The sequence below is a fragment of the Equus przewalskii genome, chromosome 4, assembly GCF_037783145.1.
Source record: "Equus przewalskii isolate Varuska chromosome 4, EquPr2, whole genome shotgun sequence".
NCBI classification, from domain to species: Eukaryota; Metazoa; Chordata; class Mammalia; order Perissodactyla; family Equidae; genus Equus; species Equus przewalskii.
The window spans coordinates 6,326,196-6,349,382 of NC_091834.1; the positions used below are offsets into that span (position 1 = coordinate 6,326,196).

A 23,187-nucleotide genomic window follows, 5' to 3' on the forward strand; every position below is an offset into this window, starting at 1 on the left:
GGAAAAACCATACAAGATTTACGGTAAATCCAATTTTCCATAACAAATGGACAATGCGTAAATTCAGTTTTCCACAGCGAGGAGTAAAGCCAGCATCACAGTGGTCTCTAGGTTAAGGGCTACGTAACAGCAAATCGTTGCAGCTAAAACGGAATTTCACAAGAATACTTGCGGCAAAGGACCCAATTTTATGATTTGGCTTGAAAAGGCCTTCACTCCAACTTGGCTAAGAGTTATATTTTTGATATCTTCAAGACTAGCTCTGGGCTCGGTATTCTCGAAGCATTTGCGGTAGTAGTCTTTTCATTTTCTTAAAGTTCTTTAACCAATTTTGGAACGTGTAGCCTCCAATTTCAACTGGAATCCTCGCCAGGGCTGAACCAAGGTTCTGAAGTTTATAATTGTCTGTTTTTACACAAATGTAACAACTGATGGCCGAAGTTGCTGACCTCAAGGAGCTTACGTCCTTGTAGGGTAGAGAGCCGAGGAGTGTGTAAATAAATATGTAAGCGCAGGGGCGCAGTGCCCAGGCGACAGTCAGTCACCTGCCTCCACCCAGTCAGTCAGATCTGGCCAGACCTCACAGGTGTGTCTGCCTGCACCCATGGGTCCTTCAGCTTCCAAGGAGAGTCTCCAAAATGCTACTCGATTTAACACCTGCTGTGGCACAGGCACCAGCTGTTACTTCTTAAGGGCATCTCTGACCCTGGCTGGCTCCCCTGGCCCTCGGCCCTGGAGGGACTGGACATCTCCTGGTGACCAGTGCCACTGTGGAGGCCACTTCCTCGTGCCATACCCGAAGGCATGCAAGCTCCCCCTAGGAGCTCAGTGCTTGGAACACTTCCAAGAAGGCCAGAACCTTTTCGTGAGTTCCAATCTGTCCATTTGGGAGATGGGGGAAAGGAAAGAGAGGGAGTCGATCCCATGATGTGCTGGACACTCCCTTCTATTCCTTCTCTCAAGGTCCCTCCTGTGAAGGCTAACACCCTGGGGCATATCCAGGTTTTGTGGGGCATGAATTTTATACAATTGTGTGTGTGTGCGTGTGCACACCCGCGCAAGCTCGTTAAGGAAAAGAACACAAAATTAGGCATAAAAATTAGATATGAAAGTGAACATCAGAATGAGGAATGAAATCACAAATTAAAAAAATTTTAAGCTAACAAATACCAGAAGTGTTACAAAAATCCAGCAAAAATAAATACATTTATTCACTACCCAACATACCTCTACAATACTTTTTTCGTCTATTTCTGGCTGCGTACTCTTTGGGCTCATCTTCACGTATAAAAGATCTATAGTATCATTTTGTAACAGATGACAGAAGGAGGGTGTTATGGATGGAATGTTTGTGTCCCCCCCAAATTCAAATGTTGAACCCTCACCCCTAATGTGATGGTATTAGGAGGTGGGCCTTTGGGAGGTGGTTAAGTCCTGAGGGCAGAGCCCTCGTGAATGGGATTCGTGCCCTTACAGGAGAGACCCCAGGGAGCTCCCTCGCCCTTCCATCATGTGAGGGCCCTGTGAGAAGATGCCAGGCTGTGTACCAGGAAGCGGGCTCTCACCAGACACTGGATCTGCCCGTGCCTTGATCTTGGACTTCTCAGCTTCCAGAACTGTGAGAAATAAATGTTTGTTGTTTAAGCCCCCCAGTCGATGGTATTTTTGTAATAGCAGCCTGAATGGACTAAGACAGATAGATAAATACGTCTTTCCTTTTAGCATGTTTGATCCAAATTTCTTGTTTTGTTTTGTTTTTTTCCTACATGAGTTTAGAAAAGTTACTTTCAGCTTCACAATTCATTGCTGGTAGTATTTTCTCCCTAAGTGCTCACATACTGCCAGACCTGGGCAACCTAAGCTATGCTCATAAGGTAAAAAACCCCTCCGACTGTGCCCCAAGGTCATGATCCTGGGGAAGTAGTCACAGCAGACGGTAGGAACATTCCTGGAAGACGTTCTTACACTGGGACAGCTCACAGCTCCTTAGCTCTGTATTGAGTACCATAAACCACATAAGCATATCCCACTAAGCTCAAAGCAAATATATCCCCAACTTCTCATTGGTTGGATCCCCCAAAAGCCTGTGTCCACTCCAGCATAACTGGCAGGAGGAGAAACAGGAAGGAGGGGAAGTGAGAGTAGAAAGAGATACGGTCTTAACCAATTGCAGCTCAAATATCTTACTGCTGCAAATTTTACGAAAATATGCGACCGTTTAAACCCATTACTAAGGCCCCTCCCAGGGCCTGGCAGGGGTCTCTGGAGGTGAGCGGCCTGAAGCTTCAGATTCATTAGATTCTTGGTAACTACTCCGCTGTCCTCCCCTATTAGGGAGGAAGACTTGCTCAAGCTGGAAAGCTTTTTATCATCATCTCTTTAGCATGGGAAGAATTCCTCCTCCTTGCCTTTAAATCATCTTACATCTGCTCCTCAACTCAGGCCTCGAGCTGCTGTTGCCCCCCTCTCTACTGACCCCACCTCTGCTGAGGCCATCAGCAGACTCAGAATCCCAGTGAGTCTCTCAGTCACTATCTCACCGGGCCTCCCCTCTGCGTTTTACACTGTGGAGCATTTTCCCTCCTGGACGTGACTCCTTTGGCTTCCATGACATAACCCTGCCCGCCCCCATGCCCTGAGTTCCCCTCCCACCCCTCTATTGTTCCCCTCTCCCTAAGTGTGGGCCTTCCTCCGGGTTCCATCCTTTCCCAACTTCTCAGTCTACCCACAGCCCTGAGGGACAGCATCCGCTCCCCTGACGATGCGATACCCACGTGCTCTGGCGCCCAAGTCCAGGTCTTCAGCCTGGACCTTGGTAACCGTCCATTTGTGGCTCTTTCGCTACACTGTGGACTTCCTGAGACGGGGGCCATGTACTATGCAAGTTTGCATGCCCAGCACCTAGCGGGTGCTTAATAAATGTCTGAGTGAATGAATGATGCGTGCTTGCTAGTGAGACTCAGGTTACACACTGTGTCGGAACGCTCATCCGTGTATGAAGTGCTGTGTACGGAGTGGAAAATACAGCAGTTTCTGCAGAGTGAATTTTAGTCATCCCATTTAACTGTTCATCGTAGAAGGGTAGTCCTAAGATGAGGAGACGTGAAAACAAAACAAACCAAAAATCCAACAGATCAATTCCATTTCAAATGGAGATCAGAACAAATACTGCAGTATTTTCATTGGAAACCCATTTCAACCCCCATCTGGAGTCTTCCATTCTGGGTAGTTCTGAAAATTCTGCTCTAGCAGTTTGGTTAATAAAGGCAAAGAAATGTAGAATTTCTTTCAACATTTTTCTTTTCTGTTCGGTTACAGTTGATGACAACTTCAAATTTCCTTAGACTGACAGATGTAAAATTGGATGGCATTGCTTTGTTGTGCAACTAACAAAATAAACAATTTCATCTGTTTTCAATATATGTTCCCCTTGAAGTCTGACGACATTCCCAGGCTCTGTTGAAACACAAATTGTTTGCACAAAGATGAAAAAGATTTAGTGTAAGAAATCATTGTCCCTGAATGGCACTAAAATCTAGTTTGTTGGAATTTTTTCCACTTCTCTTTTTCCAAAGAATTGTTCAGCACGCTAAAAAATATTGCACATAATTGAATTAATGCAATATCATTTAGGCAATAGAATTCTCTTAGGCTATATAAACAGTTAAAATTCTACTCTGGTGCTAATATTTAAGCTGTGTAAATATTGTAGTTCTAATTTTGTTACTCGTTAAGCGAGAAGTCAGGAGGCAGCCACACCCTCCACTTTTTAAAGGGAAACCAGAAATCCTTCAGGGTCTGGGAAATCTGGAATTCTCAGGGAAAGTTGGCAGCATGCACTGGGTGCCTTTCCTGGAGGCTAGGAGAAATGGCAGAAGCAGAAAGGAAGGGTGGCGAGTGGAGAAGGAGCGATGCCCCAGAGAGGGGAGCGTTCTGGAGGCTGCAGGACTGAGCAGGGGGGCTGAGAGCAGCTGTGAAAGGAGAGAGTCTGTTCAGACTTCGGAGGCTGGTTCTCAGTGTGGTCCCACCGAGCAGCAGCAGCATGTGGGAACTGTCAGAAATGCCCATTCGAGGCCCTCACCCCAGACCCACTTGAATGAGAAACTCCAGGGGCGGGGCCCGGCCACCCGTGTTTTAACCAGCCCCCCAGACAACTTGGAGGCCCACTCAAGACTGAGCACATCTGATTTAGAGGAAAGTGAAACACCACTGAGCATGTGAGAATGTTCTATTAGCAACGTAATTACTGAAAATTTTCCTTAAAAATAACACATTTTAAGCAATATGACACAGATTGTATATTTTCTAAAGCAAGCCAACTTATCTGGTTTTTTCCCCTCATGGTTGAGTGTCTGGGAGGCAGGTGACATTGTCTACCACGATTAGTGCGCCACAGAATACATTTAAGGATGGGTGCAGAAGGACAAATTTTCCCATCTGCCTATTGTCCACAGAAGAGTTTATTAGCCAGAGAAACCCGATTTCTCTGCCAAGTGACTGTCAGATTTTCACATCATTTGTATACAGATATTATTTTCATTTAATTGGCATTGCAAACCAAAAAAAAAAAAAAATCAGATTTTGGGTAGTAATTTTATTTTATTGTTTTCGCCATTAACTGAGCTGAACTTATTTTTGTTTTAACTTTCCGTTTTTCCCCCAAGCTTTCCCGTCTGTGTTCATGGTTGGAGTGTTAATAGCATGTCAGACTAATTGCACTCCTGATGGTCTAATTCTATTCACTGTCATTTTTGGCAGAAGAATTCTGAGTTTGGCATGCTTTCACACTGACACAAGCATGCTAAATTAGCTGAGAAAAATCTCAGAATGCCAGAATAAATCCAGGCAGAACAGATCCAAAAATATCACCAAGGATCATATAGGACGTTTAAAAATTCTAGTTGGCTGATGCATCTACTCCAGGGAAAGCTTGTTCTGAAGACCTCATCTTGCCCCTCTGGTTTTATTGATGGTGGCGTTGCTTTCAGTGTGTGTATTAATGTATTAGTGAAGGACGCTTGGGCTGCACAAGGCAGGACAGAAATCCAGTTTGAACTGATTTCAGCAAAGAGAGATTGTATTACTTCTTATAACTGAAAATACCAAGAAGGACTGGCTTCAGGTATGGCTGACTCCAGGGGCTCAGATGGGGTTGTACTGGGCAGTCTCTAAAATGGCTCCCATGATCCTCGCCTCCTGGTCTTCACAGCCTGTGTAATCCTCTTCCCTTGAGAGTAGGTTGGACCTGGAGACTTACTTCTAACAAGAAGAACATGGCAAAAGTGATGGGCTGTCATTTCCTAGATTAGGTCCCAAAAGGACTGTGACTTCTGCCCTGCTTGCTTGCGCTCTCAGAGAGCCTTCCGTCTGGGGCAATCAAGCCACATTGGGAGTGGCCCTGTGGAGAGGCCCGGGTGGCAAGAAACTGAAGTCTGCAACCAACAGCCAGCAAGAACTCGGGGCCTGCCAACGGCCACATGAGCGAGCTTGTGTGGGTCCTCTGAGACCTGCGGACGGCTGTGTGAGCGTGGCTCTTCCCTGTGGAGTCCCAAGAAGACTATTGTCCTGCCCACCGTCTTGACTGCAGCTTTGTGACAGAAGTGAGGCAGAATCTAAGTGCCCCGCGTGCCTGACCCACAGCTGCTGTGGGATAATGAACGTGTGTGGCTTTCAGCTGCTGTGTCTTGGGGTGATTCGTCGATAGCAATAGGTGACAACTACAGATATCTCTCACCCTGGGATTCTCTCTCCGGCTCCTGGCTCTGCTTTTCTCTGTATGGCCTCGATTACCGGGCAGATCTTCCTCACAAAGCGGCCAAATGGCAGCTGGCAGCTCCAGACGCAGCCCAGCCCCCTGAAGGAGTCAGTGAGGTCCTCCTTTGCGATGGATAAAGAAAAGTTCCTGGGATGGAGCTCAGGAAACTGACCTGGGTCGCTGCCGGCTGGAGCGGTCAGTGTTAATTTTTCCTCGTGCTGCTCCCTCTGGGGGTTTGGAAACTTCTGAGTGAGTAACTGGGGAGTTCAAGGTCAGTCCACCCAGCCTCCCCACTCCGAGCCTGAGGTCCAGCTTAGGCCCAAAGTGTCCTAGAGTCCTGTCTGCTTGTCCTTTGCCATCGATGAAGCTCCACTAAAAATCTAGGTGGTGTGACAGACAGGGCAGATGACTTAGATGGGGCAGTGGTCGGCGTCTCTGCAAGATGTCTATTTATTTATTGACTGTTATCTACTAGTCATCAGTATGTGACTATTAAAGTGTTCACACTTTTCATTTTTATTTCTATCTTCATGACCAATTGTTTGTATCAACTTCCTGGGCCCAGTGACTGGTTCCGCTCCGGACACCATACCACACAGGCGTGTGTGTGTCTGCTAGGGGAGTTCTGTCCTCACTTCTGGAACATTCCTCTCCAGCTTGGCCTTTCTCCGGCCACACTCTGGTTGGGACTGGTAGAATGTCATCCAGGCCTGGGTTTGAGTCTTCTCTGGTTTGGCCGTTTGCAAAATGTGCCGCCTTGACCTCTCTGAGCTATAGTTTCTTATTATGTAACATGGGAATTTCAGGACCTGCCTCACAGTGTAATTATTAAATGGCACAAAATTTACACTAGTGTATGTATATGTGTGTGTGTGTATGCATTCATGCGTCGCTTAACAACAGGAGTATATTTTGAGAATCGCGTCATCAGGTGGTTTTCTCGTGCGAACATCATAGTGTGCTTACACAAACCTGGATGATAGTCTACTACACACCTAGTCTACGTGGTGCTAATCTTATGGGACCACCGTTGTATATGCGGTCCGTCAATGATGTTGACCCAGACATCATTACGTGGTGCTCGACTGTATATAGATATATACGTAGTCAGTTCCTGGAGCATAGTGGATGCTTTGTGAATTGTCAATAGAAATAGTGTTTCGATGTCTTTCTTCAAAGGTAGGAACCAAATCTGAACATGGCACTTCAGATAATGATCTAATGAATTAGCTTACCCTCTTCTGAATCCTCATGAGGTAGCTTAGTCTGCAATAGATCTTTCTTTGGGGGAGGGAGCAGCCACATCATACTGTTGGCTCGTCTTGATCTTACAATGAACAAAAAGCCCTCCTAGTTCTTTTTTACATGAACTGCTAATAACCCACTTCCTCCTGTTCTGACTTGTCCCACGGAAATTCTGCACCTAAACACTTGCCTTCACACTGATACCTATGATGTTCCGCTTTGTTGTGTGTGGAAACATCCGTTTTATCTGCCCAGTCCTTTTGAACCTTTTCCTTTGTCCGACAAATCAGCTGGATGTGCACTCTGTTGGGTGAGGAATCTGCCCATTGGATGAGCAGGCATCCATCTCGTCATGCAAGACTTTGAAACAGCCCAGTCTAGACCCGCCTTGGCTGGTTTGGCTGATGAATCAATCTCAAGTCGGTTTATTTAGCCAGCTGTGGATGCTTCTAATTGTTCTGATTGTAAACCTACATAGCTTCATATTTTCCACCTGGATGCCATGACAATGTGCCAAAACGAATATTTTAAATGTTAAAATTCACGGCCTGTGTGTGATCTACAGTGTTATAACTTTACCGAAAAAGAGGATGAAAGGTCTCGTCACTTCTGTGTCATCAGCTGTCTCTTGGTTGGGCTGAAGTCCCGAGAGGCATGTCCCTTTATTATCTGTGAATGACACTATTGCTAATGTGTAAGAGTTGCCTCTTTCCCACATTTTTGCCAACATTTGGTATTATCAGAAGTAATTTGTGTCAATTTTCTGAGGGTGAAATGTTCCCTTATTGTTGTTATAATTACCAGTCCCTAATTACTACTGAGGTTGAGCATGTTTTCATGTTTATTGACAGTTTGGGTTTTCTTTACCCGTTTATAGCCTTTGATCATTTTTCCAAAAACTTTGGTTTTTTAAATTTAATAATATTTCTCAGAGATCTTTCTATACATGTGCATGTGTAGAGTGTTTGTATTTTCTTTTTTAACAATTGTGGAATATGCCATTTCATGGAGATAGCATGATTTATTTAGCCATGTCCTTCTGATATTTAGATTATTTCCCATTTTTATTTCCTACTACAAACACCACTTTACTTGATGTAGTTTGGTTGGTATATTCACAGACAGATCGCAGTCTAGGAGAGAAATTGTAGATCAAAAAGTATGTGCATTTTATATTTTAATCAATATGGTTAAGCAACCTTCCAAAAGCGTTGCATCAATTTCTACACTTTTCCCAACAAGTCGTCTTCCGCTGTGATCAGGAGAGCGCTCTCTGTGCTCCATAACTCGCTAGACCGTTTGCACAAGCCCATAGCATCCCCATCATTTCTCTCTCTCTCCCTTTCTCATCACTCTAGGCTGAGATCATGCTCTCATGCCTAGCTCTCATGACTAATGGGGAGGAGATATTTTTCTAGCTAGTATTTGCTCTCCTTTCATTCTTCGGCTCTCCTCCCACACACACTCTCTCATGAGAAGAGGATATTTTTTATCCCACTGATGCTGAGTTGGCCATATGACTTGCTTTGGACAGTGGAACGTGAGTGAATGAGACACAAGCAGAGGTTCTTTCCCTTGTTTTCGTTTTTTTAAAAATTGAGATATAATTGACATATAACATGATGTAAGTTTAAGGTGTAGAATGTGTTGTTTTGATACATTTAGATATTGCAATATGATTACCAGAGCAGCGTTAGGAAACACCTCAATCACGTGACCTAATTTTCATTTCCTTCTTTGTGGTCAAAGCAATTAAGATCTAGTCTCTTAGCAACTTTGAAGTTCTAACACATTATTATTGTCTGTGGTTACTATGCTGTGCATTAGATCTAGAGAACTTTGATCTACTAGTTGCAAACTTGCACTTTTAGACAACATCTGCCCTATCCCCAAGCCCCCAGTCCCGGTAACCTCCATTCCACTCTCTGTTTCCGTGAGTTTGACTTTTTAGATTCCATGTATAAGTGAGATCATGCAGTATTTATCTTCCTCTGCCTGACTTATTTCACTTAGCGTGATGCCCTCAATGTCCATCCATGTTGTCTCAGATGGCAGGATTTCCGTCTTTCTCATGGCTAATACCTGCTACATCTTTATCCACCCAGCTGTTGATGGACACTTAAGTTGTTTCTGTATCTTGGCTCTTGTGAATAATGTTGCAATGAACATGGAGGTACAGACATCTTTTTAACATCCTGTCTTCATTCTCTTGGGACATATACCCAGAAGTAGAATTGCTGGATCCTATGGTAGTTCTATTTTTAATTTTTGGGGGAACCTCCGTACTGTTTTCCATAGTGGCTGCACCAGTTTACATTCCGACTAATGATACACAAGAGTTTTCTCTTCTGGGGCTGGCCCCGTGGCCAAGTGGTTAAGTCCGCGCGCTCCGCTGCAGGCGGCCCAGTGTTTCGTTGGTTCGAATCCTGGGCGCGGACATGACACTGCTCATCAAACCACGCTGAGGCAGCGTCCCACATGCCACAACTAGAAGGACCCACAACGAAGAATATGCAACTATGTACTGGGGGGCTTTGGGGAGAAAAAGGAAAAAATAAAATCTTTAAAAAAAAAAAAAAAAAAAGAGTTTTCTCTTCTGTAACTCCTCACCAACACTTGTTATCCCTTGTCTTCTTGATTACAGCCACCTAACAGGTGTGAGGTGATATCTCATTGTGATTTTGATTTGCATTTCACTGATGGTTAGTGATATTGAGCATCTTTTCATGTACCTGTTTGCCATTTGTATGTCTTCTTTGGAAAAAATATCTATTCAGTTCCTCTGCCCATTTCTTACAGGATTTTTTTTGTTGTTGTTATTGAGTTGTATCTGTTTATATATTTTGGATATTAACCCCTTATCTGATACATGATTTGCCAATATTTTCTCCCATTTCGTAGGTTGGCTTTTAATTTTGTTGATTGTTTCTTTTGCCGTGCAGAAGCTGTTTAGTTTGATGTAGTCCCAGTTGTTTATTTTTGCTTTTATTGCTTGTGCTTTTGGAGTCATATCCAAAAAAAATCATTGCCAAGACCAATGTCAAGGAGCTTCTTAGGTTTTCTTCTGGGAGTTTTATGGTAGCAGGTCTTATGTTTCAGTCTTTAATCCATTTTGAGTTAGTTTTTGTGCGTGGTGTAAGATAGGGGTCCAATTCCATTTTTCTGCATGTGGTTATCCAATTTTCCAAACACCCTTTGTTGAAGAGACTATGCTTTCACCATTGAGTGTTCTTGGCCCCCTCGCCAAAATTAGTTGACTGAACGTGTGGGGATTTATTTCTGGTCTCTCTGTTCCTTCCATTGGTCTGTGTGTCTGTTTTTACTCCAGTACCACACTGTTTTAACTCCCCTTGCTTTGTAGCACAGTTTGAAATCAGGAATTGTGATGCCTCCAGCTTTGTTCTTCTTTCTCAGGATTGCTTTGGCTATTTGGAGTCTTTTGTGGTTCCATACAAATTTTAGGATTGTTTGTTCTATTTCTGTGAAAAATGCCATTGGGATTTTGGTAGGGATGGCACTGAATCCGTAGATGACTTGGGTAGAGTTCTTCCAATCCATGTACGCAAGACATCTTTCCATTTGTTTGTGTTGTCTTCAATTTCTTTCATCAAACTCTTGTAATTTTCATCATACAGATCTTTCACCTCTTGGTTAAATTTATTCCTAAGTATTTTCTTGTTTATGATGCCATCATGAAGCAGATAGTTTTCTTTTTTTCTTTTTCAGATATTTCATTGTGAGGGTATAGAAATGCAACTGATTTCCATATGTTGCTTTTATGTCCAACTTTACTGAATTTGTTGATTATTTCCATTAGTGCTTTGGTTGAGTTGTTAGGATTTTCTCTACATAGGATCATATCATCTGCAAATAATGACAATTTTACATCTTCCTTTCCAATTTGGATGCCTTTTATTTCTTTTTTCTTGCCTGATTGCTCTGGCTAGGACTTCCAGTGCTATGTTGGGTAAGGGTGGTGAGAGTGGGCCCTCTTGTCCTAGTCCAGATCTTAGAGGAAAAGCTTTTGATCTTTCACTATTGAGTATGATGTTAGCTGTGGGTTTGTTGTATATGGACTTTATTATGTTGAGGTACCTTCCTTCTATACCCAATTTGTTGAGACTTTTTATAGTGAATGGATGTTGCATTTTGTCAAATGCTTTTCCTGCATCTATTGAGATGATCATATGATTTTTATTTTTCATTCTATTAATGTGGTGTATCACAGTTATTGATTTGTGTTATGTTGAACCATCCTTGCATCCCAGGGATAAATCCCACTTGGTCATGGTGTAGGATCCTTTTAATGTGTTGTTAAATTTGGTTTGCAAATATTTTGTTGAGAATTTTTGCGCCTATGTTCACCAAGGATATTGGTCTGTAGTTTCTTTTCTTGTAGTGTCCTTGTCTGGCTTTGGTATCAGGGTAATGCCGGTCTTGTAAAATGAATTTGAGAGTGTTCTCTACATTTTTTGCAAGAGTTTGAGAAGGATTTGCATTAATTCTTCTTTGAATGTTAGGTAGAATTCGCCAGTGAAGCCATCTGGTTCTCGGCTTTTTTATGTTGGGAGGTTTTTTTATTACTGATTCAATCTCCTTACTTGTTATTGGTTTGTTTGGGTTTTCGATTTCTTCCTGATTCAGTCTTGTTAGGGTGTATGTTTCTTGGAATTTATCTATTTCTTCTAGGGTGTCCCATTGTTGGCATGTAATTGTTTATAGTCTCTTATGATCCTTTGTATTTCTGTAGTATCAGTTGTAATATCTCCTCTTTCATTTCTGATTTTGAGTCTTCTCTCTTTTTTTCTTGGTTAGTCTAGATAAATGCTTGTCAATTTTATCTTTTCAAAAAACCAGTTCTTAGTTTTGTTATCTTTTCTATTGTTTTTCTGGTCTCCATTTCATTTATTTCTGCTTTGATCTTTGTTATTTCCTTTATTCTGCTACCTTTGGGCTTAGCTTCTTCTTTTTCTAGTTCCTTGAGTTGTAAATTTGGATTTTTTATTTGAGCTCTTTCTATTTTGTTAATATATGCATTTATTGTTATAAACATCCCCCTCAGAACTGATTTTGCAGTATTTCATAGGTTTTGGCATGTTGCGGTCCATTTTCATTTGAGATATTTTTTCTTTCTCTCTTTATTTTTTTTTTTGCTGGGAAAGATTCACCCTGAGCTAACATCTGTTGTCAATCTTCCCCTCTCTCTTTTTTTTTCCCTCCCCAAAGCCCCAGTACATAGTTGTATATTCTAGTTGTAAGTCACTCTAGTTCTTCTGTGTGAGCCACTGCCACAGGATGGGTACTGACAGATGAGTTGTGCGGTTCGGTGCCCCGGAACTGAACCCAGGCCACTGAAGCAGAGTGCACTGAACTTGAACCACTAGGCCATCAGGGCTGGTTCTTAATTTTCTTTTGATTTCTTCTTTGATTCTTTGGTTGTTCAGGAGCATGTTGTTTAGTTCCACGTGCTTGTAAATTTCCAGCTTTGCTTTTGTTGTTGATTTGTAGTTTCATAGCATTGTGGTCAGAAAAAGTTACTTGGTCTTATTTCAGTCTTCTTAAATTTGCTAAGGCTTGTTTTGTCACCTATCACGTGATTCATCCTGAAGGATGTTCTGTGTGCACTTGAGAAGAATGTGTATTCTGCTGCTGTTGGATGGAGTATTCTGTAACTGTCTATTAGATCCATTTGTTCTAATGCATGGTTCAAGCCCAACATTGCTTTGTGGATTTCCTGTCCGGATGATCTATCCATTGCTGAAAGTGGGGTGTTGAAGTCCCCCACTATTATTGTGTTGTATTCTCCCTTCAGATCTGTTAGTATTTGCTTAATATATTTAGGTGTTCTGATGCTAAGTGTGTATGTATTTATGGTATATCGTCTTGATAAATTGACCCCTTTATCATTATACAAGGACCTTCTTTGTCTATTGTTACCATTTTTTGACTTGAAGTCTATTTTGTCTTAGTATAGCTACCCCTGCTTTCTTTTGGATTCTATTTGCATGGAATATCTTTTTCTATCCCTTCACTTCGAGCCTTTGTGTGTCCTTAAACCAGAAGTGAGTCTGTTGTAGGCAACTTGTAGTTGGGCCTTGTTTTTTTATTCATCGAACCACTTTGTGCCTTTGTGTGTGTGTGTGAGGAAGATCGGCCCTGAGCTAACATCTGTTGTCAGTCTTCCTCTTTTTGCTTGAGGAAGATTGTCACTGAGCTCACATCTGTGCCCATCTTCCTCTATTTTATGTAGGATGCCACCACAGCGTGGCGTGACAAGTGGTGCCAGGTCTGCACCCAGAGTCCGAATCTGCGAACCCCAGGCTGCCAAAGTGGAGCGTGTGAACTTAACGACAACACTGCCAGGCCGGCTCCCAACTTTGTGCCTTTTGATTGGTGAATTCAATCCATTTGCCTTTAGAGTAAGTTTTGATATCTATAGACTTAAGAATGCTATCTTATTAATTGCTTTCTGGCTGTTTTGTAGTTTTGTTTTTCCTTTTCTCCCTGATTCTGCCTACTTTTGTAAGTTAGTGATTTTCTGTGCTGGCGTGCTGTGCGTCCCCCTTCTTTATCTTTTGTGAATCTAGTCTAGGTTTTTGCTTTGTGGTTACCATGAGGCTTACAGAAAACATCTTATAGATTAAACAGTCCATTTTAAGCTGATAGCAACTTAATTTCGATTGCCTACAAAAGTTTCACTCTTTTACTCCCCTGTTTTAAATTTTTGATGTCACAGTTTACCTCTATTTATAGTGTGTATTTGTCATCAGATTATAGTAGCTGTAGATCTTTTTAGTCACTCTTCCTTTAACCTGTATACTGTAGTTAGGTGGTTAACACACCGTCATATTACAGAATTAGAGTTTTCTAACTATAACCATATATTTAGCTTTACCAGGGTGTTGTAAACTTTCATGTTTTCATGTCACTATTTAGCATCTTTTCATTTCCCCTTGAAGAACTCCCCTCTGCATTTCTTGCAAGACAGGTCTAGTGGAGATGAACTCCTTCAGCATTCGTTTGTCTGGAATGTCTATTTCTCCTAGTATCTGAAGGGTAACGTTGCTGGATAGAATATTCTTGGCTGGCAATTTTTTTCTTTCCACACTTTGTATGTCATTCCACTCTCCCTTGGCCCATATGGTTTCTGCTGAGAAATCTGCTGATAGCTGAATGGGGGTTCCTTGTAGGTTACAAGCTTTTTTCCTTTGGCTGCTTTTAGGATTCTCTCTTTATCTTTGATTTTTGACAGTTGCATTATAATCTGTCTTGGAGAAGGTCTTTTTGCATTGAGATAATATGGTGATCTATTAGCTTCGTGAACTCGGATGTCCAAGTGTCTCCCCAGGTTTAGGAAGTTCTCAGTCCTTATTTCTTTAAATAAACTTTCTGCCCTCTTCACGCTCTCTTCTCCTGGAGAATTATTATTCTAATATTTGTACAGTGGGTGGAGTCCCAAAATTGTTCTCCTCTGGTTGGGTTATTTCAAAGTTCCTATTCTCTAGCTTACTTATTCTATCTTCCATTTGATCTGCTGTGCTGTAGATGGTCTCTATTGCACTAGATGGTCTCTATTGCACTTTTCACTTCATTCATTGAATTCTTCAGCTCCAGAATTTCTGTTTGGTTCTTTCTTATGATTTCTACCTCTGTTAAATTTCTCATTTTGTTCATGAACTGTTTTCCCACTTTTGTTGAATTGTCTTTCTGTTTTCTTGTAGCTCACTGAATTTCCTCAAAACAGCTATGTTGAATTCTTTACCAGCTAGATCCCAAAATTTCATGCCTTTGAGTTTGCTTGTTGGAGGATTGTTATTTTTTTGGTGATGACATACTTCCTTGATTTTTCACATTCCTTGTTGTTTTGTGGTGTTGCTTTTGCATTTGAAGTAGCAGACACCTCCTCAAATCTTCAGGTGGGACGTGCTATTTGTTGGTCCCCATAGATGTGGGGTTTTCTCCAACCTTGTATGAATACACCTGCTCCACCCTTCTTGCTCCCTCTTGTGGCAGAATTCTTAAGCTTGGATATCTTCTCTGGTTCTTAGAACTCACCAGGCTGGCTGCGGAAACCTTTTTTGTTTTCCAGAAGGTGGCACTACAGCTCAAGTTTGTGGTTTCTCCTTTGCCCACAGTCCCTGGTCCATTTTTCTGAGAGCACTTCATTTACTGGACTCTTGCCCCCACACTCGGCAGCGTGCCCAAGGAGCCAGCTACAGACTGGGGGGTGGTGTGGTTTAACGCTGGGGGTGTTGGGGGTGCCTGAACACCAGTGGCTGGGCCTTTTGGGGTGAGATTCTTCCAGAGGCTTGGGGGTGGGCTTCCTGCTGGCGTCCTGAGCGAGGTCAGCAGGAACCACATTCCTTTGATGCCCTTTGGTTTTCGTGGCTGCCTCTTTCTTGATCTCTTCCCTCCCCCCATCATGGAGGTCCCACCTCAGTACTCTGGGTGCTGCAGGAGAGAAATGGGTTTCCCCAGCAGCACCCTGAACAGCTGGAGAAGCTGAGCACTCCTGCCACTCTTCCTCTTCCCCCAGGAGTGGTTGCCCCTGGCTAGTTCGGCCCTGTGCTGTGTCAGCCTTCGGGCAGGGTGGTCCTGGCAAAGTTCCTGTTACCCAATCCAGTGCATCCAATCGCGTATGTTTTTTGGCCCTGATGGCACGCTAGAATCCCCTTGGGAAGGCGGGACTTCTACAAAGTCTCTCTTGTCTGTGGGTTTCTGCCCAAGTCAGCCCTCTCCAGGTTTTCCCCAACCACAGATGAGAGGAGTTGGGGCAGGTTAGCTGGCTCCTGAGGGTTTCATCCTCTGTCTGCCTATTACCAGACGCACAGGTGGGCATGACTCCTCTTGGGTCCCTTGGCGTGTGGGGCTGGATCCCACAACTCTCACAGAGGTACTTTTCTCTGTGGATGGATGCCTCATTATTTGTTTAAAAGGGGGGACAAAAAAGAGGGACGTCTTATGCTGCCGTCACTCCATGAGCAGAGGTTTTAAAGGTGCCTGCATGGGCTAGCGTGACCTCCTGTGTCTCTGTCATTCTCCATGAGAAGAGCATGCCCCCAGGTAGTTCTGGTTTCAGAATGAGAGTCGCCGGGAGCTGACCTGAACCTGGCCTGAACTGGTCACACCTGCCAGTCCACAGATCTACGAGCAAGAAAAAAATGGCTTCTTTTGTATGTCCATGAGATTTTGGGTTTGATTTCTTACAGAGCGTTATAGCAACAATAGCTGCCTAACATAAGCTGTTAACTGCTATATTTTAAGAAATTCTGTATATGTAAAAATGCATATATATAATTTTACATAAATGCATGGCATAATTATGATTATGCTACACATACTTTTACAGCTGTCTGTTCTTCTTTTTCCTTCTTAGGCTGACTACCCTTATTTTTGCCCCCTGAAGCCCCCTTTTCCTTCCCAAGTAACCCATGTTACCAACCTAATATGTACCCATCTGTATTTTTCTCCATATTTGTGTGGTCATATACAATACTATGAACACATGTATGCAGGAGTGCCATTCAAAATATGTAGCAACCAGTATGGCACAGAACCAGCCAATCAGAACGAAAACTAGCAGAAACCTCCAATGTGGCTCGATCGGGGTACACTATCTGGATGTCCAGCCTGGACACACACATGAGAGGAGTTTCTGTCATGGTTGATGTTTTATAAAAATGAAACAATATAAACATTTTTTTGCCTTATTATTGATTTTTATACAACAATACATCATCCCTTAAATCTCGGCTGTGATATAGCTTTTATTCATTCTTCTTAATTGCTTATAAAATCACATTAAGCGGGCCAGCTGTATTAACATTCATTCAGCAGTACCCCATTAATGGACTTGCCCTGTGTTACCAGTGTTTTTGTCACCATGAACAATGCTGCAGTTAACACTCTTGAACATATATCATTATGGACGGGTGTATTGTGGGTTTTTTTTTTTTGAGGCAAAGCATTTATTTGGGACCAAAGAATTATAACTCAGGGAGCAGAGATTCAGGTGGAAACCTAAATAGTGTCCTGATTACAGGAGAGGGGCTCAGGACTTTTATGGGAAAAAGGGAGGAAGATGAGGTAAGTTGTATTTTTTAAAATTATTTTTTTATTTATTTTATTGAGGTCATATTGGCTTACAACGTTGTGTAACTTCACGTTATGTACTGGTGTTTTTATCTCTAGGGCATCGGGTCCCAGGGATGGTACAGATGGAGTGAACGATGAGCGCTAAATTTTGTTAGATGGTGTCAACTAGCTTTTCAAAAATTCTGTGATAATTTACATTTTTACCATGAAGATTTAAAGAAATCATTTCCCCTACAGCCTACCTAGCAAAGTGTAGGTGGCTTTCTGCTTTTTGCCAGCCTCATGGGGATAAAGTAATAATCAGCATTTCCCAAACCACTCGTGAGCTCGCACAGCTTCTCAGGTGTTGTCTATCTGGGTTTTCTCTCCCTGTCTTCGCTCGTTCCTCTATTGGGTTGTTTGTATTCTTGTCACTATGTCAGAGCTTTTTGCGTATCGCAGACATTAACCCCATGCCTAGATTGGAAAAGTTTTTCTTATTCCAGGATTCGTCCATTGATTTGGCTTAAGTCATCTCATGCCGTACCAAAATGTTGTCACCATCACGAGAATGGGCCTTCCTTTCTCCCCCTCCCTATCTCATCTCTCTTTTCCTCATCTTTCTGTAGGGGTGTGTGTGTGCACGTGTGTGGGTGCACCTCTGTTTTCCCTCCATCTTTCTGCCTTTCTCTGTCTTTCTCGGTGTCTCCCTTTGTTCTTTCTCTTGCCTCTGTCTATCCCCTCTCACCGGGTTCCTCGTCTCTCGCTTTTCCAGCTCCGTGCAATCACTAATTTTCAGTGCTGAGAGCACGGCCTTTTTCTGGCCTGTGTTACTTGCAAAGCCAAGGCAGACCCAAGAGGTGACTGGGGGCAGCACATAAAGGGTTAAAACAATGGTTTTTCAAAATTGGCTGAATTTGAGATCCCTTAAGGAGTTTTTTTTTAAATTTTTTTTTTAGCATGGATTCTCTAGCCCACCCTCAGAGTCTGTGATGCTGTAGGTCTGGAGGGGGGTGTAATGTACAAATGGAGATCTATTTTAAAATCCCTCCAGCGGATTCCAGTGCACCATCAGGGCTGGAAATCCGCATCAGCGCTGGATCAAGGAGGCAAGACAGGTGCTCCCCAGTGCGGGCAGCTTGTTTGGGGCAACTGGACAAGCTGGGCAGTTGCGGTCTCAGATAGTTACTTCAACAACTCCCCGATGCCGCCCGAGACTGCACATGAGGGGTTCACATGGGGTGGAAACAATGGCGAAGTACATCTACAGGCCTGAGCCTGCATCGCAAATGGCAGGAGACAGGCAGGTGAGGCGCGTCTCAGCTCAGGTGCGGCTGCAGTGCGGCGAATGGGCACAGGGGGGCAGTGTGGCCCCCTGGGGCTCGGCAGCCCTCTACCACGGAAGGAGGCCTGGCCGGGGCTGGCACCCAGGCTCCAGCAGAGCCCCGGCCTGGTGAGGGGCTGTCCCGCCACCTTCCTCCCCTCCCAGCTCAGGCCCTGTCCTACAGAACCTGGCTCTCGGGGGAGTGAAGTTCCTGCAACATTTACTGAGCGTGAATTTTCTCATGGCAAACACTGTCCTGGGTTATTTCGTTTGATCTTCACACCAATCCGAGGCAGGCATGTTATTCCCCTGCTACAAAGAGGAAGCCGCAGCTCAGGGAAGCTGATGAACTTCCTGGCAGGTGGCAGGGCCACGACTGAGACTCAAGTCTGTCTGACTCCAAGCCAAGTCGTCTTCACGTTCAGCCACTGCTCCTTTATACAGGTAACATTTAATTGGTTCTGAACATATTAATAAGTGCTAATTTACCAATTAATTTAGTCATGCATGCTGATTACCTACTTTTCTTTTCTTCTTCCTTCCTTCCTTTCTTTCACAAAAGGATGGGTAAGAATAATTGAGTTAGCTAGGAAATCTTTAAAGCCCAGGGTCTGTTTGCATTTACCAGGAGACTGAAGAAACAGAATGAATGGCTGATGGTGAAATAGCAGCCGTGGGGTTGCCTGCTCCTCCCAGGGAGGCCCAGGTGTCGCGCTGAAAGTCTGCAGAGCTAATGCACCGTTTTATGTGGATAACGTGGGGTTACTTAAAAGCCTGATTTCAGTGGTTTTAGATGGGGCCGTTCCTCACAGTCCCCGCCATCCCCTTTTCTTTCCATCTTGATGCTTTCTTCGTCTCAGCTACCTGCCTGGTCTCTGCTGATGGCAGCACCAAGCTGATGGGGCCTGAGAATGAGAGATGAGACCTGCCTTTGGACTCTGAGTCTCGCCCTGTGCACCAGCTCCTGTCCCTGCTCTCCTTTGCTCCAGGCGTCGTCACCCTCATCACGTGGGCTGTTGTGTGTGGCCAGAGGCTCTCACACCTGTGATGGGTGCGTCCGTGGGTCCACTCTGCTGCGGCTGGCAGCGGGGGCGAAATGTAAGGGCAGCAGCTTCACCAGGTGCTCGGGAGCTTTCAGCCCAGGAGCACAGGGCGGCTGAGCTGGAAGTTGCTGGGGGCTGCTGGCCAGGGCTCACACCAGTGTTTTGGATTGAAATTAGCATCTAGGTTGTTCCAAGACCTTGGTCCCTCCTTCCTTTTTAAATTGGAGGTGGGGAGAAGGGAAAAGGCAAGAAGTGGTAGAGAGTAAGACAACATGAGACAGCCTCTGGGGACCCTCTGAATTCGCACGGTCATTTCTCCCTTCTCCATGATCAGTCACCTGTGTGGCATGTGAGCGCTGGCAGGTCACAGGCTGGAGACCATCCTCTCCAGCTCAGCCCAGTGAAGGTGATCCATGTGGCAGGGCCACCCCCTGACTGGTGGCTGAAAGGAGGGTATGGTCTGCATTGCACAATGATGGGCTGCTGCTGGCCTGTTCTCTCCCAGTCTGCTAACCCCTGAGTCACTGTCGTGGGAGCTGCCAGCCGTGCTCAGAGCGCCAGCATTTTCGTGCATCATCCAGTGTACTTTCCTGAACTGAGCGTTCCCAAAAGCCGTGACCCACAGCCCTCTGAGAGTTCCCAGCCGGCACGTGCTGTGGGGTTGGCAGTCCCTCTGGCCGAGAGAGCAGGTGTACGTGCAAAATCACAGGCTCTCAGCGGTAGTTACAAATAGAAGAGGAATACGGCCCGGAGACAGAGCGGTGGCAGCCGGGGGTTGGGGGAGGGGGTGGGTGGTGTGGAGGGGGTGGAGAGGAGAGGATGCTGCCTCTGAGGGGGAGGGTCCCGCCGTGCATAGGCACTCCCCCTGGCTATTCTCTAAGATACCCTTGGCTGTGAAAGGTTGTCAGACCTCCTTTGCATCCAAGTGAAACAGGATCCTCCCTCTTGCCCCAACTCCTGTGTGTCCAAGGAGGAGAAATCCTCCTGACTGCTTCTCGTGCCCAGGGCCTGGCACTCAGGGTGCTTAGCAGGCGCCCAGTGGATGGCACCCCCAGTCCACAGCTCTCACCCAGGAGGGGGCCCCAGGATCCTCTGTTTGCATCTGCTCACATTAAGGAAGGCAAGCTGCAGCTCTCAGAGGTGGTTGGTTGGTTGTCTGGGTCTCTGTTCTGTTTGTCCTGCTAATATTGACGAGAACTAGCAATCAGGACCCTGAACCAAGCACACTTTCCACGCTTTGCATGTATTAACTCATTTAGACCTCACACCAGACCTACCTATGAGGTAGGCACTACTATCATCCCCATTGGACAGATAAGCACGTGGAGACCCAGAGAGGTTAAGTAACTTGCCCAAGGTCACACAGGATTTGGAGCTGGGCGTTCTGGCTCCAGAGCTCTGACCCGTGGTGTGTCCTGCCTCTTGTGGTGCTTCTCCAGGACGCCTGTTTCATGGCCATCTCCTGCACCAGACTGTGAGCGACCCAGATCGAAGATCTAACCCAGAGCCCAATACAGTAGAAGCTCAAACAAATGTTTGTTGAGTGAATGAATTAAAAAGCAAAAGTGTTGGTTAAACCATTCTTCCTTGCCCTGTGTTTCTTGGACCTGATGTCTCTGAGGGGTTTGTGAGTACAGGGTGGGACATTCTGGCCTGTGGTAGTGGTGGTGGGGGTGAGGCTAGGAGATCCCAGCAGCCCTGACCTGGGTAGGGACCTGCCAGGCCCCTCCCCGGCTCCCTCGTCTGGCTGCATGCAGGATTGTCTGTGTGCATGCTGGGCTCTTGCCCTGGCCCCGAGGGAGGTCTCTGAGCATCCAGCTTCCTGAGGCTATTGCAGGGGGAGGGATCTAACAGGTCCGCCACTGGGGAATGAGGAGACAGGGCTGAGAGGGGGGCTGGGGGAGGTACCCCGGCAGGTGCCGCCAGACACACTCACCCCAGAGATGGCAAGAGAAATAGTCAAAGGCTGAAAGGGTGTCTGAGAAGAGGAAACGAGTGGAACAGAAAGGAGTGGTCCTCGAAGTGTGGTTCCGAATCACCAATGGCGGCAGCTGCCTGGGAACTTGAGAAATGTGCTTTCTTAGCCCACCAAAGAGCTCCCGGGTAAGCAGCTCAGGGCAGGGGCCCTGGAATCTGTGTTTTAGCAAGCTTCAGCTGCTTCTGATGCAAGCTAAGATGTGAGATCCGCTGTTCCAGACTATCCCACTGGCAGGACTAATTAAAGACTTGGCGTTTACTGAGTCTGGTCCTTTGCAAAGGGCCATTCAAGGCACATCATAGATTGGACACAATCCTTGTCTCCCTCTTGCCCACCCTGATGGAAAGTCTGGACCAAGTGCGAGAGCCTTAGTGAACAACAGAATACACTGAGCCGATCATTGCACTGGCCCCAATCCTGCTTCCATGAGAAAGAGGGACCACGAGGTATGTTTCTTATCCAAGATTGTCACAATGATCAGCAAACAAATAATACATTACGCTAGTATCCGCCAATCTTTTTCCAAATGATAAAATACTAGTAACTCATGGGTTAAATTACAAATTATAATTTGCCCCCTCTCTGCCCTCACCCCCGCCCCAGGACTCTAAATACATCTGGTACTTAGAAGCCTTGGGAAGAAAAGCTTGCAGACCAGCACAGTGCATCACTGAGCCAGGCCCTCAAAGCAAGGACTGTTGTTCCAAGAACCCCAAGTAGGACAACACTCTTGTGAAAAAATTGCTAACTTTGACAGATTGTTAATTTAAAAATCAGTGCAGGTCCCTCTCTCGGATCATCATTTATGTAAAGTCATGTTAGTAAGTAGCCCAAGTTCTAACTCCTATCTGTTGAGGACAAATCATTAATTTACTGAAATTGTGATGTTTCTGGATCAGGGAGTTTGTGCCCAGTAGGTGGCCTTGTTGGTTGGTTTTAACTGGCACGCTGTTTCTGCTTTCCCTTCCTTTCCCTTTGCCTGCGTCCCTTCCTGCTCCTTTATTTTCGTTCTCTTCATCACTTGATTTTACATCTGCTTTTTGTATGAAGTACATGGCTGGATTTGTTTTTAAGCCAATTTGACTCTCTGTCTTTTGGTGGTAATAAATAAATGAAAAGCAATGTGATAGACTGGGGTACATGAGGAAGCCATTCGGTTTAAAACTAATTTGGCCTGAGCTTGTTTTTCCAAAGGGCCTGACGTGACTTTGACAGCTGCTTTAAAGTTTATGATGTCCCAAAGATAAGAATGATGCCCTTAAAGACAGGGATGTAACTCCCCCTCATATCGGCATTTCTTTAACGATAAGCATCTCTTCCTGGAAACTAAGGATTAATTACTGACCTGCTGTGCTCACCTTGTGACCTCTGACCTGCTGACCACAGATTTGCTGTCCCAGCTCAAATCTCATGACAACTGTAAAAGGAACATTCCTATTATATGTGATGGATGCTTTTTGTTCCAAGGTGGTGTATAGCCACACTGTACACCCCACTTCTTTGGGGAAGGAAGGCCCCAGGCTATGGTCCTCTGACCTGGCTCATAATAAACTCACCTCACTTTTTATTTGTAGATTGATTATAGATTTTTGTGTCGACATTTCTTGGCACAGTCACAGCAGAATTTCAGAGAAACCCACTGGAGACCACCTGGAATCTACACTGAGCTGGCATTCGGTACCAAAAGCGACCCTTTGAGCCCCCCGGGTCACTGCATTCTTCAGGTGACCCTGGTGAAGTCTCCTGAAACCCAGACCTCCTTATTTTA

General features: G+C 44.8%; 2 long non-coding RNA genes across 2 annotated transcripts in view; both read left to right on the forward strand.

Annotated features, from left to right (window-relative positions):
• The window catches only part of LOC139082981 (uncharacterized), a 125,902-nt gene that overhangs the window by 42,347 nt on the left and 60,368 nt on the right, over positions 1-23,187 (forward strand). The window lies entirely within an intron of this gene.
• Positions 18,462-23,187, forward strand: part of LOC139082985 (uncharacterized) — a 52,307-nt gene continuing 47,581 nt past the window's right edge. The window contains exon 1 of the long non-coding RNA XR_011539412.1: positions 18,462-18,842. This is a non-coding gene — a long non-coding RNA (uncharacterized lncRNA). The remainder of the gene's footprint in view (positions 18,843-23,187) is intronic.